Raw genomic sequence first — 25,150 nt, forward strand, 5'->3', positions numbered from 1 at the left:
CTTGGGCCGTGAACACCCTTTCAAGCTCCTTTATTGTAAGTATTCTTACCCTAGTGTGTTATAAGGCTTGTTTCACTTCGTATTCAACTAGACATGTTCTTGAACCGTAAACCCTAATAGATGGGGCAAAGTGAACCCTAGTCCCTTCCTTAGCCTTGGATAGTAGTCTAGATCACTTCCTTGAAGTGTTTAGGACCTTAAACATCAAAAAGATCAAGAACACATAGAGTTTACGGCCGTAAACTCATAGAGAAATCGTCCATGGGCCGTAAACTCTATAAAGTGGTGCCATTATGCCACTAATGCTTCCTAAGGCTTAGACTTGAAGTAAGGATACTTCTTTATGACTTATAAGACCTCAAAACACAATATGGTAGAAGTTACCATGGGTATACAGCCGTAAACTCATTGGGACCGTAAACCCAAAACCGTAAACTCATGAAGAGTTTACCCTTGGACCATAAACTCAAAAGCAAAGCCCTACAACCCTTAGATGCAATCATTGGTACTACTAGCACTTGAATCAAAGTGTTATCCATGTTTTAGGGTGTCTTTACTTGATTAATTAGTTGTTAAATGACTAATTTGATACATATATGTGTTATTATATGTTAATTAGGATCCGTGTGTGTGTTCAAGTCTTCAATTGACACTTAGCATCCTATACCATCCGTTCATCCAAACTACTCACTACAGGTGATTTCATACCCCTTAATCAACCTTTTAAATGATTTTAAATGCTTTTATGGGGGGGAATACAAGTTGAACTCTTATAGTTATTATATCAATCACATGTGATTAATAACTACCAAACAAGTGGATTTCTTACTTTTCAAACTGTGTTATCAAACAAACTACTTCAAATTGTTTTACAAACTCTTTTACACGTCAAATACTTTTATTAAACTCTTTTAAACGTATATTCTGGTAAATGTGTATCTATATAGATATAGTTATATAAGTAGGATTGAAAGGACTTAGGACTGATAGCTCACCTTACCTCCTGTTCCTTGTTTGGTTGTGGACTTAGGGTATCGGTTGTTTGTCCGAAGGTCGTTTGAATCCTAGTTATATATTATGTATATGTATATAGATATAAAAGTTCCTTCCTTCTATTCAATACCTTTGGGTAGAAAAGGTATACAAACATGTTCATTCATACAAACAACATTGCTAGTAAACTATAATAGTTATAGTTTAGGAAGTTACTAATACTATTACTAGAACAATGAAACATACAATGAGTCAGTTCATATGTGAGTCAACACATACTATTATGAGAAACAGAGAGAACATACATACATACTAGACAGAGAGAGAACATACAATACAGCTAGTACATACTATACATTATACAAGAGAACATACTATTATGAGAAACAGAGAGAACATACATACATACTAGACAGAGAGAGAACATACAATACAGCTAGTATATACTATACATTATACAAGAGAACATACTATTATGAGAAACAGAGAGAACATACTTACATACTAGACAGAGAGAGAACATACAATACAACTAGTACACACAATACATATACAAGAACACTACTACAGTTATGTGAGCCACGTAACAGGGCATGACATCACCTGTCATGGCTCGTTTTGTATCCAGAATCTCCTTAAGTGGAGAGCGTTGAGTTTGTGTATAGATCTATACTGGATTGAGTATCCTACACCTTGCTGCTCGCTACAGTCGGACTTGCAAGTCTACGGGTGCCAAACGTCATTTCTTCCGACGTCTTACATCGTCGTGTTTCTGGTCAGTAGTATGGTACAGGCAGATCACATAGTACTTTAAATAACAATTGGTTTAAGGTAGTTAGTACAACAGTAGTTACTTAATACAACACTACAATACTATTTTATTTCCCCATTGCATTCACTTTGTGATCTTCACACAATGAACAATAATGTAAAAAGCAAATTTTTGGTTAATGATAGTCAGGTTTGGGAAAATACATACTCTTACAAGAGACTTACTTACAAACATTTGATGCCTTGGTAGAAGGCTACTTTTAGTAGAAAACATAGGGTTTTCTAGGAGAGTTCAAACATTTACAAACATTTACAAACTTACACATCACATACTTACAAACACTTTCATACATACACAGACACTAAAATACTGATGATCTCACCAGCTTTAAAGCTGATAAACTCATTCAAAATAACTTGTATTCTCAGGTCACCAGTAGACAGGTACCGGTGCCAGGTTTTGAGAGGATGGAGCTCGTTCAAGACTCATCTTTTATTTTGATTCATATTTTTGGTGTCTATTAACTTGACAGAACACACTTGTAGTAAAATTATATTATTAATGCAATGGATGATGTTGTTGCTTGTTTACTACTATGCATTGTTGTGATACTGTACATGACGTCCTCCACCCCCGAACGATTCCGCCGTTCCGGTTTTGGGGTGTGACAGATTGGTATCAGGGCATTGTTTATAGTGAATCGAGTATATAAACCCATAAAAGATATACGAACTATAAACACAGCGGGATTTAAAAATACTCTGATAAAGAGTTTATACTTTTAAATAATAAAATATTTAACCAAGTATACCTACCTGCATTCATGCTAAAATCAGTGTCACTAGGACAGAACAAAAGTATTACGATTGTTGGGCAGCACAAGTAGACTTAGACACATATAGTCAAATCTGGGAAGATATAGCCTGATAAACTATATTATCCGTGGAGTGACTAGCATGTGCCTAAGTGTGGTTGTGAGGTTGCAACAAGTCTAAAAACTTACCAACAATACCACAACGAAAACCTTAGAACAAAACATAAACCTAAAATACTATAGGAGTATTTTGTGTTACTATATATTACTTATGTGCTTATTTCTTATATCCCTTTTCTCGCGTGGATAACATGGTTGGATTCCATATCCCCGGAGACCCATACTATCCCAACAACGGCAATGCAGGATGGCTGGGAGAAGAACCAGAAGATGATCACCCAATCCCTTTGAATGATCACCAAGCTGAAGGCTTTTCTGATGGTTCTGACTCAGAGCCAGAAGTCAACAACCTACCCCTAGTAGCTCTAAACCCAAACCCTCATCCAACATTTCAAGGACTCACACCTCTATGGGCCACAAACTTGAATAGATGGAGTCAGGAACAAGGTCAACCCATTCCCTACAACGGGGACAAAAGCTTTTACAACCTCACCAAGGGAGGTTCAGTTGATCGTGTCCTGCCCATCATGGTCCGTAGGATTTCTCGGAACACCGAGCAAGGTCGAGCAAATATCGACCGAGTCGTGGAGATTGACGCCAACTCTGGCGTTAACATGGTCCATATTCGCCAACTCGAGGTAGCTATGAAGAGGACTATGATAACCAATGGGAATCTGCAGCAACAACAAGCTGCATCCCAAGCTGAAGTCAGGGAACTTCGAGCTCAGCAAGTAAGATCCGAAAGGCGCATGAGGGACATAGAACGCCTTTTGTCGGTGTCAACAACTCACTCTAGTAGTTCTCGTCGCCGATAGAGTCTCCTCGACTTCTCTTTTGGATATAACTTAGTTTATGTAAAAACTCTAGTCTAATTTCCTATCTTTGTTCAAACTTGGACCTGTTAGGTCTTGATTAGGTCGTAGTTCTGTCAAAATTTTCCCATTTTGGTTTGATGTAAGACCTACTTCTAGGTCATTTTTCCCGAACTTGTTACATCTGTAATATCAGTATTATTGACAGATATCTAATCTCATGGAAATTATTATCCAAATGATATCATCTTTTAGTACTAGCTCTACATTCAATCGTGCTATTCAATTGTGCTGTTGAGCTATGGAGAGTTAGTCCATGAGTCATTCTCATCACATTATCCATATTAAATTCTTATCAATATCTTCATTGTTGTAAACTTATAGTTAAAAGATGCCTCCACGCCGATCAATGAGATGCGACCCTCCGATAACTGCAACACCACCTGCTCCTCAATTCGATACGGCAGCTCTGAATGCTGCTATAGCTGCGGCTGTGGCTACAGCCTTGGCTCAATATCATTCCACCAATGCGAGTGGTGCGAAAATGCCTTTTCATTCTACTAATGGCGAAGCTCCTGTGCGCTTGAGAGAGTGCTCCTATAAGGACTTCACCAACTGCAAGCCATTGTCCTTTAAAGGGACTGGCAGAGTCATTGCCCTCTCGCAATGGTTCGAAAAGACAGAGTCGATCTTCGAGATCTGCTCATGCCCGGAAGGAAGCAAAGTCAAATGTGCTGCTTGCACCTTCGAGGCAAAGGCCCTGACATGGTGGAATAGCCATGTCAAGTCACTATCCCTTATAGTGGCAAATGGTATGGGCTAGGAAGCTCTGAAAGAGCTTATGATTGAAGACTACTGCCCGAGGGGCGGAATCCAGAAATTGGAGCAGGAACTGTGGAGCCTAACCATGAAAGGCTCCGACATAGTCTCCTACACCGCCAGGTTCTGCGAGCTGGTGGCCCTCTGTCCCAACATGGTTCACATAGAGGGAAAGAAGATAGAGAGGTACATATGGGGACTGGTGCCTCCATTTCAAGGAAATGTTTTGGCTTCAAACCCCACTACATTCGATAGTGCCAAGCGGTTGGCATAGCGGCTTATTGACCATGGGGTCCGTACCCCGTCAACAACAACAACCCTGGCCATCTCAGAACCCGCCAAAACCGCTGATTCCAAGCGAAAGTTCTGGGATGACAAAAAGAAGAAGAAAGCTGCCAAAAAGTAGCAGGTCGTGGCAGTTCATGCTGCGATAGCACCTGCCGCTGCTGCTCTGCTAAAGCAGTACGCTGGAAGTTTTCCCAAGTGCAACAAATGCAACTTCCACCACATTGGAGCCTACCGAGAAATGCAGTGCTCTAACTGCAGAAGGAAGGGGCACACTGCCCGCTTGTTCAAGGCTCCAGCAAAACCAATCACCCAAGTCCCCGGCGCAGGAGTGGGCCAAGCTTGCTACGGTTGTGGCGAGGTGGGCCACTACAAGAGGAACTGCCCAAAGGCAGGGAATGCCGATGGAGTGGGAAGAGTTTTGGCCATACGCCACGAGGAAGCGGTTGCCGACCCCACAGTGGTCACTGGTACGTTTCTCCTCGATAACTCTTATGTATGCATACTATTTGACAGTGGAGAAAAGAGGAGTTTCGTGAACCAAAAATTTTCTCATTTACTTAAGCAAAAAGCACGAGCACTTAAAGAACCGTTCACTGTAGAAATGGCTAATGGAAAGACAGAGAGCACTATTAGTATATTCATAGGGTGTACCCTAACACTAGATAACCATTCATTTTCGATCGACCACATGTCGGTCTCAATTAAAAGTTTCGACGTCATTATCGGCATGGATTGGTTGAGTCTTCATCGTGCCGACATCATGTGTTACGAAAAGGCAGTTCGCCTTAATCTGCCATCTGGCGAAACTCTGGTAGTTTATGGCGACAAACCCGGCACAAACCTTCGTATCATCTCGAGCATTCAAGCCTAGAAATTCTTGCGAAAGGAATGTCGCGCATTCCTTGCTCATGTGGTAGATGTGAGCCAAGAAACGAAAGACATTCAGAACATTCCAGTAGTACACGACTTTCCCGACATCTTTCCGAAAGATGTCCTAGGATTACCTCCGCAACGTCAAGTCGAGTTCAGAATCGACTTAGTTCCAGGGGCTACCCCAGTAGCCAAATCGCCCAATCGTTTAGCACCTGCAGAGATGCAAGAACTGTCCGGTCAACTTAACGAACTGCTCAGCAAGGGCTTTATAAGACCAAGCTTCTCACTCTGGGGAGCTCCAGTCTTGTTCGTCAACAAGAAGGACGGATCATTTCGTATGTGCATCGACTACAGGGAGCTCAACAAACTGACCGTCAAAAATCGTTACCCTCTGCCTCGCATAGACGATTTATTTGATCAACTGCAAGGGGCGAACTTGGTTTCAAAAATCGATCTAAGATCCGGATATCACCAACTACGAGTGCTAGGGGAGGATGTCCCAAAGACAGCCTTCCGAAGTCGTTATGGGCACTATGAATTCGTAGTGATGCCGTTCGGATTAACAAACACGCCTGCAGTATTCATGGATTTAATGAATAGGGTGTGTCGTCCTTACTTGCATCCGTTCGTCATCGTCTTCATCGATGACATACTTATCTACTCCCGTAGTAAGGAAGAGCATAGTCAACATCTGCGACTAGTCTTAGAAACGCTACGTTCGGAGAAGCTCTATGCGAAGTTCTCGAAGTGTGAATTTTGGATCCGAAGAGTCGAATTCTTAGGGAACATGGTTAGCGAAGAGGGAATACATGTGGACCCTTCCAAAATCAAAGCCATCGAGAGCTGGTCAGCACCGAAGACGCCTACGGAAATTCGTCAATTTCTAGGCCTCGCTGGCTACTATCGCAGGTTCATTCAGAACTTCTCCCGAATTGCGAAACCTCTTACAACACTGACCCAGAAGGGCGTAGCCTTTGACTGGGAAGAGAAGTAGGAGAGAGCGTTCCAAACGCTCAATCGAGCCTTGTGCACCGCACCAATACTATCCCTCCCCGAAGGGATAGAAGACTTTGTTGTCTATTGCGATGCGTCAAATCAAGGGCTCGGCTGTGTTCTGATGCAAAGAGGTAAGGTCATCGTCTACGCCTCGAGACAGCTGAAGACACACGAGGTCAACTACACCACCCACGATCTTGAGCTAGGAGCAGTTGCGTTTGCTCTGAAGATCTGGAGACACTACCTATACGGTACAAAAAGCACTATCTTTACAGACCACAAAAGCCTACAACATATATTCGACCAGAAGGAGCTCAACATGAGACCACGATGGTGGGTCAAGCTACTCAGTGACTACGAATGCGAAATTCGTTATCATCCTGGTAAATCCAACGTAGTAGCTGACGCCCTAAGTCGGAAAGAATACTCTGGTCGTTGAGTCAAATCATTGACTATGACTATCCATTCACACTTGTCCACGCAAATTAAGGAGGCTCAGCTCGACACTTTGAAACCTGAAAATGTGGCGAGTGAATCCCTGAGAGGGATGGATAAGAACTTGGAAGTCAAAGGTGGCGGAGCCTTATATTTCATGGATCGGATCTGGACACCGAAACACGGTGGTTTCAGAGACTTGGTCATGACCGAGGTGCACAACACTCGTTATTCCGTTCACCCAGGTTCAGAGAGGATGTATCTGGATCTTAAAAAGTTGTACTGGTGGCCTAACATGAAAACAGAGATTGCTACCTTCGTGAGTAAATGCCTTACTTGCGCCAAGGTCAAGGTCGAATACCAGAAACCCTCAGGTTTACTACAGCAGCCGGTGATACCGGAATGGGAGTGGGAGTAGATCATTATGGACTTCATAACCAAGTTTCCCAAGACAACGGGTGGACTTGATACCATATGGGTCATCGTCGACAGATTGACCAAGTCCGCACACTTCCTGCCTATCAAAGAAACAGTCAAGATGGAGAAGCTTACAAGAACCTACATACGGGATATTGTACGACTGTATAGTGTTCACATATCCATTATCTCGGACAGAGATAGTAGATTCACTTCGAGGTTCTGGCAGTCGCTATAAAGTTCCCTAGGAACTAGGCTGGACATGAGTACAACCTACCATCCACAGACCGACGGACAAAGTGAGAGGACTATCCAAACCTTGGAAAATATGTTGCGAGCCTGTGTGATCGACTTTGGAAAGGCATGGGATACTCATTTACCCCTTGTCGAATTTTCCTACAACAACAGTTATCACACGAGCATAAAGGCTGCTCCATTCGAGGCCCTCTATGGCCGAAAGTGCAGATCCCCTCGGTGCTGGGCTGAGGTGGGTGATACCCAGTTAGCTAAAGGACGAGTTCCTGAAAGCACTCTCACGGGTCCGGAGATCATTCGGGAAATGACAAAGAAGATCGTTTAGATTCGTGAACGATTGAAATCCTCTAGAGACCGACAGAAAAGCTACGCAGATAAACGAAGGAAACCGTTGGAATTCCAGGTGGGAGACCGGGTTCTATTCAAGGTCTCACCCTGGAAGGGCTTAATACGCTTTAGAAAGCGTGGAAATCTAAATCTGAGATACATAGGGCCTTTCGAGATTCTCGCTAGAATCGGCCCTGTAGCTTACAAACTTAACTTACCCCGCGAGCTCAGTAATGTACATTCCACTTTCCACGTCTCGAACTTGAAAAAGTGTCTGTCCGACGAGACTCTTGTAATCCCACTCGATGAGATCGAGATCAACAAGAGCCTCAGCTTCGTGGAAGAACCTGTGGAGATCATGGACCGGGAGGTCAAGCAAATGAAACAAAGCCGTATCCCGATAGTGAAGGTTCGCTGGAACGCCAAGCGAGGACATGAATTCACTTGGGAGCGAGAGGATCAGATGAAACTGAAATATCCTCGTCTTTTTACTTAGTTATTTGTAACTACTTATTTGCTTAAACTCTAATTTCGGGACGAAATTCCTTCTAACGGGGGGATGATGTGACAACCCAAAATTTCTATTATGTACAACCATTCACTTCAATAGAAATCAGAACTATTTCAGCTAAGTTTTAAGCTTTTTTAGAGTCAGTTTGAGTGTTCTAAAGCCTAGTAATGCAAGAGATAACTGGAGAGAGGATACTTTAGGGAAAAGTGTGCAACATTTAAGTTCCAAAACTCCAAGAGTTTGGAGTTTACTGCCCAAATGGTATTGGGGCCGTCAACCCTAAGGACTATATAAGTGACACTTAGTCTTTTTTTATCACTTTTTAACATTTTCAAGTTTAGAAACCATTTCTCTCTCAAGTATCATCCAATTCTTCTTCAAAATCTTCAAGAAAGTAAGTGTTTTCTTCCTTGTTTAGTTGATCTCTTCCTTAATCTAGTGATCTTACAAGATTTCATCCATGAAATCATTCCATTTGTTTAGATCTTCAAGCATTATTCATTTCACCAAGAACACCAAGAAAACACACTAGTGTTCTTGGGCCGTGAACACCTTTTCAAGCTCCTTTATTGTAATTATTCTTACCTTAGTGTGTTATAAGGCTTGTTTCACTTCGTATTCAACTAGAAAACACAAAGAAACACAAGATCAAAGGTGTTTACGGTCAAGACATGTTCTTGAACCGTAAACCCTAATAGATGGGGCAAAGTGAACCCTAGTCCCTTCCTTAGCCTTGGATACTAGTCTAGATCACTTCCTTGAAGTGTTTAGGACCTTAAACATCAAAAAGATTAAGAACACATAGAGTTTACGACCATAAACTCATAGAGAAATGGTCCATGGGCCGTAAACTCTATAAAGTGGTGCCATTGTGCCACTAATGCTTCCTAAGGCTTAGACTTGAAGTAAGGATACTTCTTTATGACTTATAAGACCTCAAAACATAAAATGGTAGAAGTTACCATGGGTTTACGGTCACAAATCCATTGGGACCGTAAACCCAAAACCGTAAACTCATGAAGAGTTTACCCTTCGACCATAAACTCAAAAGCAAAGCCCTACAACCCTTAGATGCAATCCTTGGTACTACTAGCACTGGAATCAAAGTGTTATCCATGTTTTAGGGTGTCTTTACTTGATTAATTAGTTGTTAAATGACTAATTGGATACATATATGTGTTATTATATGTTAATTAGGATCCGTGTGTGTTTTCAAGTCCTCACTTGACACTTAGCATCCTATACCATCTGTTCATCCAAACTACTCACTACAGGTGAGTTCATACCCCTTAATCAACCTTTTAAATGATTTTAAATGCTTTTATAGGGGGGGGGGAATACAAGTAGAACTATTATAGTTATTATATCAATCACATGTGATTAATAACTACCAAACAAGTGGATTTCTTACTTTTCAAATTGTGTTATCAAACAAACTACTTCAAACTGTATCCTGCTACCGACTCTATAGTAAAACGACGATGTAAGACGTCGTAAGAAATGACGTTTGGCACCCGTAGACTTGCAAGTCCCACTGTAGCGAGCAGCAAGGTGTAGGATAGTCAATCCAGTATAGATCTATACACAAACTCATACGCTCCCCAATTAAGGAGATTCTGGATACAAAACGGGTCATGACAGGTAGTGCCATGTCCCCCGTTAAGTGGCTCACATATCTGTATGTAATGTATATGTATGTGCTAGCTGTATTGTGTGTTCTTTCTCTGTCTAGCTTGTATGTTTTGTTTCTCATCACTGTGTATTATGTTTGTTTCTCATCATTATGTATTATGTTTGTTTCTCATCACTATGTATTATGTTTGTTTCTCATCACTATGTATTATGTTTGTTTCTCATCACTATGTATTGTGTTTGTTTCTCATCACTATGTATTATGTATGTTTCTCATCACTATGTATTACTCATGAATGAACTGACTCATTGTATGTTTCATTGTTCTAGTAATAGTATCTACCTAAACTATACCTATTATAGTTTACTAGTAATGTTGTTTGTGTATATGAACATGTTTGTATACCTTTGCTACCCAAAGGCATTGAACTGAATGAAAGAAGTAACCTTTTTATATCTATAAACCTATACATGATATATAACTAGGATTCAAACGACCTTAGGACAAATAACCCGAATACCCTAAGTCCACAACCAAACAAGGAACAGGAAGTAAGGTGAGATGTTAGTCCTAAGTCCTTCCAATCCTACTTATATAATTATATCCATATAGATACACAGAATATAAGTTAAAAGAGTTTAATAAAAGTGTTTGATAAGTAAAAGAGTTTGTAAAACAGTTTGACGTAAAACAGTTTGATAACACAGTTTGAAAAGTAAGAAATCCACTTGTTTGGTAGTTATTAATCACATGTGATTGATATAATAACTATAATTGTTCAACTTGTATTCCCCCCATAAAAGCATTTAAAAACATTTAAAAGGTTAATTAAGGGGTATGAACTCACCTGTAGTGAGTTGTTTTGATGAACAAAATGTATAGGATGCTAGGTGTCAAGTGAAGATTTATACACACACGCTGATCCTAGTTAACATATAATATCACATATATGTATCCAATTAGTCTTTAAACAAATAATTAACAAAGTTATGACATCCTAGGACATGTAAAACACCTTATATAAGTGCTATAAGTCCTAAGGATTGCATCTAAGTGTTATAGGACATTGCGATTGAGTTTAGGGTTCAAGGGAACCCTTTATTTGAGTTTACGGTTTTGTGACCATAACTCATTGAGTTTACAGTCGTAAACCCATGAGTTTACGGCCGTAAACTCATGTTTCTTGACCATTTGCGTTTTTGAAGCTTTACGAGTCCTTAGAAGCATTTCTACTTGAAGTATAAGCCTTAGGAAGAGATTAGGGCACCATTTCAGTCCTAAATGGAGTTTACGGTCCCTGGACCACTTCTCCTTGGGTTTACGGCCGTAAACCCATATGTTTTATGGTCTTTTGATGTTTTCAAGTACTAAACTCATTAAGGAAGGGATCTATGCAAGTTTCCAAGGCTTAGAAGGGACTAGGGCACACTTCGGCACCCTTTTTTGGGTTTACGGTCCAAGGTGTTCTTGGACCATAAACACCTTTGATCCTTGGTTTCCTTGGTGTTTTCTTGATGTATTGAAGTGTAACAAGCCTTATTATACTCTAGGATAGAAGTACTTACAAGATAAAGGCTTGAAAAGGTGCTAAAAGTCCAAGAACACAAGTGTGTGTTCTTGGTGTTCTTGGTGAAACTTGAAGATCTAACCTTTTGGAATGATTTCACGGATGGAAGTGTGTTAAATCACTAGATTAAGTAATATATCAACTTATTAGGGCTAGAAACACTTACAAGTTGAAGATCTTGAAGAATTGTTGGATGATACTTGAGAGAGAATTGAGTTTGGATCTTGAATTTGTGAAAAATGGTAAATAATGACTAAGTGTCATTTATATACCCCCAATTTAGGGTTTACGGCCGTAAACACCTTTGTTTAGGCCATAAACTCCAAACTCTTGGAGCTTTGGGACTTTATTGTTGCACAATAAACCCTAGAGCATCCTCTCTCCTGGTATCTCCTGAAGTACTAATCTTAAAATACTCAAACTTATTCCAAAAAGCTTGAAAATTAGCAGAAACAGTTTTGACTCCTATTGAAGTGAATGGTTGTACAGAATAGAAATTTCGGGTTGTCACAGCAAAGGTATACAAACATGTTCATTCATACAAACAACATTGCTAGTAAACTATATTAGGTATAGTTTAGGAAGTTACTAATATTATTACTAGAACAATGAAACATACAATGAGTCAGTTCATACATGAGTCGACATATACTATTATGTGAAACAGAGAGAACATACATACATACTAGACAGAGAGAGAACATACAATACAGCTAGTACTGTAGAGACCCATTTTTTTAACGAACGGTGAATGCGGAAGTAAGATATCTCGAGATTAATCATGTTTTTGTAAGTATGAACACGAAGAACATATTATGAGTTCATAAGAAAAGACTAAGAACAAGAGAGAATAATCATAATATTGCATGAAGAACATGGTGGGAGAGAAACTCTCCCTGGGTGGGAGAACCCACCAACTTTCTCTCTCTCTAGAGATTACATTGTGAGAAGTGTATTCTCTAACTAAGGAAAAGATAAGCTAGCTTTTTTTAAATAAATGACCAACTCTCCCTTTATATAGGAGGGAGAGTATTTACACCTAAAATACAAGAAAGGGAAAATACAACCTAATAAACACTCATTATTTGTGGAGCATTTCCATGCACCAACATTCTCTCCCTAAATGCTTACAAATGATGAGAGATCCAATAAGTGATACAAGGCTATAATACAGTAATCCGACTAGCAAGTGTGGTAATAAAATGAAATCAAGTGCAGAAATGTCTCTCAAACTCTGAGGTGTCTGTGAAGTCTGAAACTGGTCATGAATCTCTGAAATGAAGGTCTTCGGCTTCGAAGCACAACCAATGAAGTAGAAAAAATAAGATCTAAATCTTCAAACCAGTCATAATCACCGGAAGAAGAAGGTCACCATGAGCAAGTAGAAGATCCAATAAAAGAAACACTTCGGCTTCAAAAGTCTGAAAAACATCTCAAGTTCTCGAATCAAAATACACCGAAATTCTTCAAAGAATAACCTGCTAAAAATGTGAAGCATCCATAAAATGAAGTCCGGATAAAAATAATGTGAGTCCAAAAACATGGTCCAGCAATGTCGAAAATTTGATCCAAGGACCAAAAATAAGTGCCACGTCATATTGCCAAAATAATCTTCATCTTCAACATATCACAAATCCAAACTCGTGAAACCATAAGATCTGATCCGGATGCGAACACAAAATCATCCTCTGGTAGAGTTCGAATAATAAATAATCTGAATCGGAAAACATCGAGTAATGCCAAAAATTTGATCCGTAAAGACCAAAAAGAAGTGCCACATCGCATCACTAAATAAATAATCGCCTTCAGAAGTCTTCAAAATCCAAACTCAAACAATCATAATAACCAAATCCGGATGATATTCTCTCCCTGTTTTTGATAACCAATGACCGGATATCAAAAATCAACAAATCATCGGATGGAGAGTGTCGGATACCAAGAGCTAATAGAGAAGCTCTCCCTAGATGTATGAAGGGTCTCGATAAGAAACGAGACAGAGTAAAAGAGATACTCTTGCGGTCATGAGGAGGCGGGTGACATAGTTGCTGAAACTGTGCTGAAAATAATCTGTTGTGCCAAAAATATATCCAAATATCCAAACTGCGGTGTCGGAACACTTGAAGTGGTCTTCAATAGAGAATAAAGTCCACATGCTCAAGATACATGATTCGTCAACCAAAAATCAAGAGCGACAAGTCATAAAATCCCATAATGTGAAGAATGCGAAACAACTTTGTTGATCAATCGCCGTTGCGGTGCAAGCATCACAAAAATAATATGAAGTCCGACTGCGGTAGGAGTATTCTTCCAATAATAACCGGCATGAAATGAACCAATGTGACAATCCAAGGGTGCGGTTGTGGCAATAATTGGTGTTAAAAAATTATTGGCGTAATAAAAAAAATTGGTTTTTTTTTTTATACAAAAAATGGCTAAATTAAATAATTGGTGTTAAAAAAAAAATTGTCCTTAAAAAAAACTGAAAAAAAAATTAATAATACAAAACAAAAAAAAAACTGAATCAATAAAAAAAAATAAGAGGGTTAAAAACAAAGGGGGAGGAATATGGGGGGGAATAAGGAGGAAGAAGGAAAAGGAGGAAGGAGGAAGGGAGGGGCTGAAGGAGGGTGGAGAAGGGAGGTCGAAGGCTGCTGATGGATGAGGGGGGGGCGGAGGGAGGAGGCTTGCAGGTGTAGGTGAATGCGGATCAGAGGGGAAGGTGGGGTTCTGTTGTGCGGATGGAAGAGGGTGGCTAGGGTGGGAGGTGGTTGCGGTCGAAGAAGGATTGGGCGCGGATGGTGAGCTAGGTGCGGATGGGGCTGGCTGCAGTAGGCGATGCGGTGCAAGGGAGGTAAGCTAGCCGCGGTTCGAGACTACAGTGGAGTGCCTGCGGTCCGAACCAAGATAGAAGACTGTGGTGCAAGAACCTCGGTCCGAGGCTGCGGTCCAAGCTATCAGAGATCCGAAGTTGCGGTTCAGTATAAGAGGGAAGGTTGCAGTCTCTTGGGCTACTGACCGAGGCTGCGGGTGAGACCTGAGAGGACCGCGGATCATGGCTAAGAAGTGGTTGCGGGTAGGCTTCTAAGGAGACTCCGGTAGGCAGTTTTTGACTGCGGTTCTGGGGCCGGAAAGGGCTGAACAGGTGACGAAAAATGCTATTTTTTCATGAAAAATGGTACCGCAAAGGTCATTTATTCATATTTTAATGAGGGAATCTTTTTATAAAGCATTTTAAGTCAACATGTGGTCTTGGGAAGGCAAAAAGGAAGAGTGTGCGGGGGGTTTTAGGGGACAAAAGGTGATGGGATTTGTCATAGTCACATGGTTTTATCTTGGGAAGGAAAATAAAAGTTGAATACAATTTACCAAAAAGAGTAACAAGGACAAGTGGCTTTATGCAAATCAAAGAATTACGTCCATACATTCTTCATAAAGATCTACAGCAACAATTTGTTTATGAATAACAGAAGTTCATACCTTTTGGAGTACAAAAGTTGTTGGGAAATGTCTTCAAAAAAGAATGCTTCAACTTTATCAATAATTAAGCCCATAATTTTTGTGTCTTCTCATCCAAGAAAAAGAAACTCCTGGAGCAAATCTTCAACTTTTAAGAGACCACAAAATTAAATTTTCTTCCCGTTTTTCTTCATTTCTTCAACAGCAAAATAATAAACTTGTAAGAACATCTTTTTCCAGCAATAATAGAACGATCAACAGCAGCAACTTTTATTTTTGCTAAGATAGAATCACCCGGAAGATAGAAATAAGAAAGAACATCATAAAAAAAAAATCCGGTTTGCAACCCGAAATTTTTTTTTCTTGCAGAATCACGGAAAAATCACAAGATAATCACCAAACACGAGTCGTTCCCTTGAACTAATCGTGAGATCTTCAAGGTACGGCTCTGATACCAATTGTAGAGACCCATTTTTTTAACGAACGGTGAATGCGGAAGTAAGATATCTCGAGATTAATCATGTTTTTGTAAGTATGAACACGAAGAACATATTATGAGTTCATAAGAAAAGACTAAGAACAAGAGAGAATAATCATAATATTGCATGAAGAACATGGTGGGAGAGAAACTCTCCCTGGGTGGGAGAACCCACCAACTTTCTCTCTCTCTAGAGATTACATTGTGAGAAGTGTATTCTCTAACTAAGGAAAAGATAAGCTAGCTTTTTTTAAATAAATGACCAACTCTCCCTTTATATAGGAGGGAGAATATTTACACCTAAAATACAATACATACTAGACACTCATTATTTGTGGAGCATTTCCATGCACCAACAAGTATATACTATACATTATACAAGAGAACATACTATTATGAGAAACAGAGAGAACATACATACATACTAGACAGAGAGAGAACATACAATATAGCTAGTACATACTATACATTATACAAGAGAACATACTATTATGAGAAACAGAGAGAACATACTGACATACTAGACAGAGAGAGAACATACAATACAGCTAGTACACACAATACGTATACAAGAACACTACTACAGTTATGTGAGCCACGTAACGCGGTATGGCATCACCTGTCATGGCTCGTTTTGTATCCAGAATCTCCTTATGTGGAGAGCGTTGAATTTGTGTATAGATCTATACTGGATTGACTATCCTACACCTTGATGCTCGCTACAGTGGGACTTGCAAGTCTATGGGTGCCAAACGTCATTTCTTCCGACGTCTTACATCGTCGTGTTTCTAGTCAGTAGTATGGTACAGGCAGATCACATAGTACTTTAAATAACAATTGGTTTAAGGTAGTTAGTACGGCAGTAGTTACTTAATACAACACTACAGTACTATTTTATTTCCCCATTGCATTCACTTTGTGATCTTCACACAATGAATAGTAATGTAAAAAGCAAATTTTTGGTTAATGATATTCAGGTTTGCGAAAATACATACTCTTACAAGAGACTTACTTACAAACATTTGATGCCTTGGTAGAAGGCTACTTTTAGTAGAAAACATAGGGTTTTCTAGGAGAGTTCAAACATTTACAAACATTTACAAACTTACACATCACATACTTACAAACACTTTCATACAAACACAGACACTAAAATACTTATGATCTCACCAGCTTTAAAGCTGATAAACTCTTTCAAAATAACTTGTATTCGCAGGTCACCAGTAGACAGGCACCGGTGCCAGGTTTTGAGAGGATGGAGCTCGTTCACGACTCATCTTTTATTTTGATTCATATTTTTGGTGTCTATTAACTTGACAGAACACACTTGTAATTAAATTATATTATTAATGCAATGGATGATGTTGTTGCTTGTTTACTACTATGCATTGTTGTGATACTGTCCATAACGTCCTCCACCCCCGAACGATTCTGCCGTTCTGGTTTTGGGGTGTGACACCGCCTAACTATAGCTAACAGTTAAGGTGCGGAATTGTCAGTCCTGTATAGATCTATACACAAATATCTCGCTCTACCTACAAGAGACTCTGCTTATAAGTCAGGACTAGGTTGGCACTTAGGTAAGTACGTGAAGACGTCTCACAAAATGCTTCAACGAATTTACTAGTAATAAAGTGAAAAAAACCTTTTAGTAAATAACATGTAACTTTGTAAAATAGTACCTATGTTCCATAAATTATACCTATTATAGTTTATAAGTTTGTTTTCATATTGTAACCTAAACTTCGTAAAATAGTACCTGTGTTCCATAAACTATACCTATTATAGATTATAAGTTTGTTTCCGTATTGTAACCTGAACTTTTTAAAATATTACCTGTGTTCGATAAACTTTACGTATTATAGTTTATAAGTTTATTTCCGTATTGTGAAACCGTTGTATCTTAACATGTTTTGTAAATATTTTTAAATTTAATAAATTTCACTTTAAATTGCATATTAACGGTAATAAAACATCATAAGCAATTTCTATTTTTAAACACAATATTTCTTGTGTTTTACTTGTATCCCCCCCCCCCCTAAAACAATTTAAAAATCATGAAAACGTAGGGGTATGAATTCACCTTGAGTGTGTGTTCTTGTTTAGATACGAAGTGGTTGCGAAGGATCCTCGGGTTAGAATACGTGAAACTAATCGTATCGTAATAATATATATAGACGATATCATATTTAAATTAATGAAATAATTTAAATAATAATTTAAAGTGTTAGACAACACTAAATTATGTACGAAATACTCACAAAAATTATAGGAATTATTTGAAGGTGTTCTTGGGTGTTCTTGCTGTTCTTGGTGTTCTTGGGTGAAAACTTGAAGATATGAAGGATAATATGAATGTTCTTGAGGGACTTATGAAGATTTGAAGGAATCTGGGTAATATCCTATGAAGATATGAAGGTTTTCGGATGATACTTGAGAGCAAATTTGAGATGTTTACGGTTTGGAAATTGAGAAATGAAATGAGTTCACGGCTAAACACACACACACACACACACATATATATATATATATATATATATATATATATATATATATATATATATATATATATAACAATGTGTTTTCGGCCTTAATGGGCCTTAGGCTTTGGGTTTTCGGTCCTTAATGGACCTTGGCTTTTGTGTTTTCGGTCATTAAGGGATGACTTCGGTCCTATAAGACCGAAATCTCTATGTTTCATCTTTCTAAAACTGTAAACTACTTTTGCTTTAATTTCATGGACCGCAAACCTAAATATCCTTGGATCTTTGGACCGAAAACTCATATATATGGGGGGGGGGTTATTATATGATTTAAACTTTAAACTTCTAACTTATGTTGACATATATTAGCTTAAATCAACTTAGGTTGTAAACCATACTTAGTTGCTAGCTTATAAACATGCCTCTGAGGCTATAGATGATACAATGCAACTAGGATTGCAATGTGATTTTATTTATACGTGGTTAGGGTTTAGACTTTGTTGGGTCTAAAATTTTACAGTTGTTACATTATCCCCTCGTTATATGGAATTTCGTCCCGAAATTCACATTCTGAATGGGACTTTAAGGGTTGGAGATAGAGGTGTGTACTTCTGTTCCACTTGATATTCACTATTGGTATGTAACTTTGTTTCCTTTATTTTGACAGTTTGTTTAGGGATGGTAATTTGTACTTAAGACGGGGAAAGGTGTGGGTTTGGTTTACTTGTCTACGTTCATTCGAATGGTAGCATGTTCATTCGTAGTCTTAAGCAACTTTGTCCTGATGTTCATGGTAGGACTCATACTTGGTTCATCTATCATCACCTCGTGTATACAAGTTGTATCTAATTAAGATGGAAAAGACATTCGGATGGGTGACTCTGCTCCAAGTCCACAACCAGACAAAGAACATGAGGTAGGGCGGAATCACACATCTTAAGTCTGTAGAATCTTAATTATATACCGCCCTCATGTATACACTTAGCAGTGATAGGTTAGCTTTATGGGTCCTTAGTCTCTATTCTTGAACTTGACTTGCTGTACGAGTGGTATTCCCGGGAGATCTGCTGGGGATACTTCAGGAAGGTTACGGATTTTCGGAATATCCTCTATGTTTTTCTCTTCAAGCTTCTTGTCTACGGAGTGACTTAGGAAGGCGTGGTACCCCTCGCATGGGTACTTTTGCGTTTTGAAGCGAGAGAATATACAAAGGTTTGTGTCGGGTTTATCGTTATAGGTTGAAAAGATTTCGTTAGACGGTCGGTGTGACAACCCCAAATTTCTATCTCGATCAATGGATCAATTTAATCAAAGATAGACTCGTTTCGCTAGCTTTTAGCACTGTTTGGGGTCTATTTGAGTGTTCTAAACCCAGTACAATTAAGGTAGGAACCTAGAAATGGGATAACACGATGCATATCAAGCAAAATCGGGCCAAACACTCCAACACATGGAGTGTGCGACCGCACACTTGAGTGTACGGCCACACACAGGTGTGTGCGGCCGCACACCCATCCGAACAGCACACTCCCACCTATATATTCAACACTTAGCCATTTTGAACACTTTTTCCACTTCTTCAAAGCTAGAACTCGAAATCCTCTCAAGTATCATCCAAATCTTCATCTTGATCTTCATAAACGGTAGTAATCCTTCCTTTTATTTGTTGATACACGACCCTAACTAGCAAAACCCTTTGGTTTGATCCATGAAAACATCCGTTTTTACTCAAGAACACCAAGAACACACACTAGTTTTGGACCTTAATCACCCTTTCAAGCCTCTATAACGTGTATACACTTATCATAACTTGTTATATGCTAAGAACACTTGATGATATACTAGAAAAACTCGCTTTTATCATCTTCATAAAGGGTGTGCGGCCGCACACACCATGTGTACCCGCACACACCCTTTTTAGGTCCAAAAATGGCAATAAACTCCATATAAGGCTAAGGCATGAAGTAAGAAACCTTCCTAGATTAGTCCTAAAGCCTTAAAATACGTTTTGGCACTTTTCATAGGGAGTGTGTGGCCGCACACACATCCTGGCCGCACACCCTAGCCGCACACACATAAATGTTGTGCATTTTGACCATACACTCCCTTGTATAGCCATATAACCCTTATATACAATCATATATGGTTGTAACACTTAATTCTAAGTGTTTTTATGTCCCTAAGGCGTGTCCCTAACACTTTTAGTGGTTATATACATGGAATGTATTCATATATGTGTAATTATATGTTAAATAGGATTCGTTTGTGCTCAAGACTCCAATTGACACCCAACAATCCTATATCGATCTTGCATTCGAGTTACTCACTACAGGTGAGTTCATACCCCTTAATCAATCCTTTTAAATGATTTTAAATGCTTTCATGGGGGGATACAAGTAGAAAACAGGAAGTAATAGAATCAATCGCATGTGATTTATAACGGTGTTTTCAACCAACTGATTTTCACATACTTCAAAATGTGTTAAATGCAATGGTTTTCAGTTATTTTATACTTTGTTATCAAATAAACTACTTTTGAATCGTTTTATAAATCGACGTCAAGTCATTATTATTTATTGTTCAAAACTCTTAAATGTATTACAAAACCTCTTTCAACTTATTGAAAAAAACCATATCTATACACTTATGTTTCATGTATATATGTATTGATATGAGGGCTTTCGTTCTTTCTTCAGTTCCAACACTCTTGTGTAGCAAGGGTGTATAAACCTACTTGGACATGCAATCTACATTCCAGTAAACTATGATAGGTATAGTTTACGAGATACAAATTACCATTCCTAGTACAAGGAATTACACAAGAGTCAGTTCATTCATGAGTCTATACAAATATACTAAATACTATATGAAGAGATACTATTACTTGTTATACAGAGAGAAATACTATATACTATAGAGAGAGAGATACTATATATACTATACAGGAATGACCATCCTACACCTGGCTGCTAGCTACAGCGGGACCTGTTCATCGACGGATGTTCTCGGTTGTACTGTTCGGCGAGTTTCCACGCCGTGATTATCCTAAGGCAAAAGGATACGATTTCAATGATTATATAATTTTCCCTATTACTTTTATTTTGTGACACATTCACATAAATGATGAGGTAGACTATATTTTTATAATAATAGTTGTACATGGGAAAAACCTTCATTGATACAGAAATGCAAACCTTCAAAGCATTCGGGTCTTGGTAGAAGACTACCTTTTATACTAGTAGGAAATATGGGATTTTCTAGGGTTTTCACACTTATACTAAATGTTTCATTAAACATTTGAAAGTCTTTCATAGCAGCTTTACAAATCAATGACACTAAAATACTTATGAATTCACCAGATTTATGCTGATCTACGCTTTCAAAATAACTTGTATTCTCAGGTCACCAGTAGACAGGTACGATGACCAGGTTTCGAGAAGACGGAGCACAGACAAGACTCGTCTTTTATTTTGATTACATATTTCGGTGTCTTATTACTATGAAAGAACACTCTTTTGGATATAGTGTCTAAGTCTATAACTTTATTTGGTATGTACTTGACCCGACCCGGCATGGTCCATTTGGGTTGCATGGCATTGCAATACTTGGATAGACTAAATGAGAGAATAAGGCACTTATGATTATTAATATATTATAAGTTCTAATATATTAATAATAGTATTATTTAATTAGTATTGATCAAGTATTAATCTAGGATTAATTTGGTGATCAAAGTGAGACTAATTAAATATATAGGGTTGATTATGACAATCATCAATTCTTTTATGGTGGATTAATGATCCATGGTTTATGGGTTATGGATGTAACCATATGGAGCTCCATGGATAGTCCATGGGAGTTACAAATCCATGTGTCATGGGAAATCAAGAGTCATGACAATTAAGGGCATTCATGTGTAAACCCTAATTGTGACAACACTATAAAAGGAACCCTATGGCTAGCAAAAAGTGGACCTAGTGGACATAGTGTTACTAGAGAGGGCATAACCAATTTTGAGTGCTAGAAGTATTCTCTCAAGTTATTCCAAGTCTTGTGGTGTTGTGTGAAGCATTTGAGGCACAACATTTGGGGTGCTAGGCTCACAAAGTCTTGAAGGAATCCAAGCAACAACAAGGTATGTATTTCTACTAGTTTTATGTTTTATGTAATCCCCATGCCATGCTAGTTAGGAAATAACCTTGAAAAAGTAATTTGCATGTATATAGAGAAAACATAGATTCAAGGTTATTAGGGTTGCATGTACACTTAGGAAGTGTTAGAATGCTCAATACCCATCAGTGGTATCAGAGCCTAGGATTGTTTTCTGTATACTTGATGCAAAACTGCTTAAAAATCGAAAATTCTGCATTCTGACGACTGGACTCGCCGAGTCCATGGGGAGGACTCGCCGAGTCCATGAACAAATTCATTCTACTCGCCGAGTAGAATAATGCACTCGGCGAGTAGGAGCGTGCTGAGCAGTTTTTTCGAGTTTTGTTGCTGGAAATGGATTAAGATCATTATCCCAATCTGTTTTGGACTTGTAAAATCTGTTTTTCAAAATGATAATGATTATGTTAACCCATTTTACATGACTTTTATCAATTTTCAAGTATTGTATATAGTTATATGATTTCTTGAAATTGCTTGACATGAATTTGTGTTCTTATGAGTTTTTAGAAGATCATAGGAATTATGTGTAACCACCATGTGTGTTTAATTCATGATCTTAATGGCTATGATGTTGTCCATAACTTGTCCTCAAGTTATGGATAACCAAAAGTCACTTCTTTTAATTGTGATTAAAGAACTAAAGAGGTTTCATAAAATGAAGAGTCTTCATTTTTATGAACCATTAAAACTCATAAGTTACAAATTGAAGAGACTTGGAATAGTTTCAAATCTTGCCCTCAAGTTTTGGAATTTGAAAAGTCTTACACTTTAATACTTTAATTCCAAATTAAACCTTAGATTTTTAAAAAGTTTAAAAATCAACACTTATACTATTATTATAATTTTATTATATAGATATGTATAAGAATATGTCATTCTTACCGTTAGTAGGCCTCATTCACGAAGCCGGTCTATAAGGGGGGTATAAGGTTGTTGCCTATAAAATGGTGACTTAATGGGTGTCCACTCTCACCCACCGCTTCCTTTATCGGTGGAGGGTCGTTAGCCGAACGGGTAGGATACGACTTTAAATACTTGTTAAAAGTATAATGAATTATAAAGTAACTATACATTATAAATTCCCAATCTTAGATACTTTAGGAAAATGTGAAATTGGTGCTAGCCCATAAAATTACACTTTGTACCTTACCAAGTCGTTAGTGGAGCGTGTGTGGTTAACCGGCACACTAACATGGACTAGTAAGAGTGGCAAAGGGTAACTTGACCTTATTATAGATCGGTGGAGCGTGTGTGGTTAACCGGCACATCGATTAGGTAATATTGTTGAGGGTACCAAGTCAATTTGTATGGTTATTCACACCTTGTTTGTGATCCTCGGCATCCCAGTCACAAACTTGAGAGGGCACAATCGAGATTCAAACATGCCATTGAAAAGTTCAATGTATCTCAAAAGATCTAGGAGTTTCAAAACCAATAAAACTTAATAATAAAATATTTCGTTCTTATGGTGGAAATTGGTAAATCGTCATTTACCTACCTTCAAATATTTTATAGTATGGATTACGGCATCCCTCTTCCAACTATAAATAGTTTGTTGGATCCTAGCCTTAATATTTCATTTGGGTGAATTATTAAGGATTCCTAATCTAATGAAACTTGTCTTTCTTTCCTTTCAGATGTCTTCCAACAATGCTTCTGGCTCAAACACAACAGGCTCCTTTTCCCTTATGAACTTGTGTGGTAAGGTCATCTTTGATGGATCCAATTTCAATGAGTGGATCAGAAACATCAGAATGATTACCCGCTATGAGGACAAAGAATATGTCCTCGATAGGGAGCTTAAGGTTATGAGTGAAGCCACTGCTACTCCTGAAGAGTTTGCGGAGTTTGTTGCACATGAAAAGGATGCTACTAAAGTAGCATGCATCATGATGGCCACCATGACTCCTGAACTTCAAAAATCCTATGAAGATTTCTACCCCTATGAGATGCACCTGGATCTGATGGAAAGGTACCATCAGAGTGCGCGTCAGGAGAGGTACGAAATCATCTCCTCCATGATAACCGCAAGGATGAAGGATGGTGAACCCATCACCGGTCACTTGCAGAAGATGCAAAGGTTCGTTGACCGGTTGCTGAAGCTAAATGTTGACTTTCCTGAGGAAATGGCGATTGACATCATTCTCCATTCCTTACCTCCAAGTTATGATCAGTTTCGTATGACTTATCATATGAAAAAGGAGGAAGTCACACTTAGCAAGCTTCAAGGACTCTTAAGGACAGCTGAAAATGGCCTTAAGGGTAAAGCGGTTGCTACTTCTACTCCTTCAACAGCCCCTGTTCTGGCTATTGGGCAGGGAAAGGGTAAGAAGAGGAAAAACCATTCGAAGGGTACTAAGGGTAAGACTCTTGATGGTTCCTCTTCAAGTGGGACAAAGAAAGGTCCCATTACTCTTTCTTCAAACCCAAAGGAAGCACAGTGCTTCTATTGCCAGGATAAGGGACACTTCAAGCGAAGCTGCCCTAAATATCTGCAAGATCTAAAGGATGGGAAGGTTAAACCCACCCATGCAGGTATTTACACAATATTGTCTAACAACTCATCTAATGCTAATTCTTGGGTGCTTGATACAGGGTGTGGTATTCACATTTGTACTGATTTGCAGGCACTAAGAAGAAGTGAGCAAGTGGAGCACGGGAAGATAAACTTAGTCATGGGCAACAGGAAAGCATCACCTGTTACCAAGATAGGAGTTTATTCTTTATTGCTTAATAATGGGTTAATGTTAGATTTGAATAAGTGTTGTTACTCGCCCGAAATGGCGAGAAATATTATTTCCTTTCATGGCTTGTACGAACAAGGTTTTACATTTTCATTTGATAATAAAAATGGTGCTATTAATGTTTATTACAATGATGTATTTTACTTTAAAGCATTACCTTGTGATGGTGTATATGAAGCCATGA

Source organism: Lactuca virosa, chromosome 4 (assembly GCF_052849685.1).
Source record: "Lactuca virosa cultivar CGN04683 chromosome 4, Lactuca_virosa_CGN04683_v6, whole genome shotgun sequence".
Classification (NCBI taxonomy): Eukaryota; Viridiplantae; Streptophyta; class Magnoliopsida; order Asterales; family Asteraceae; genus Lactuca; species Lactuca virosa.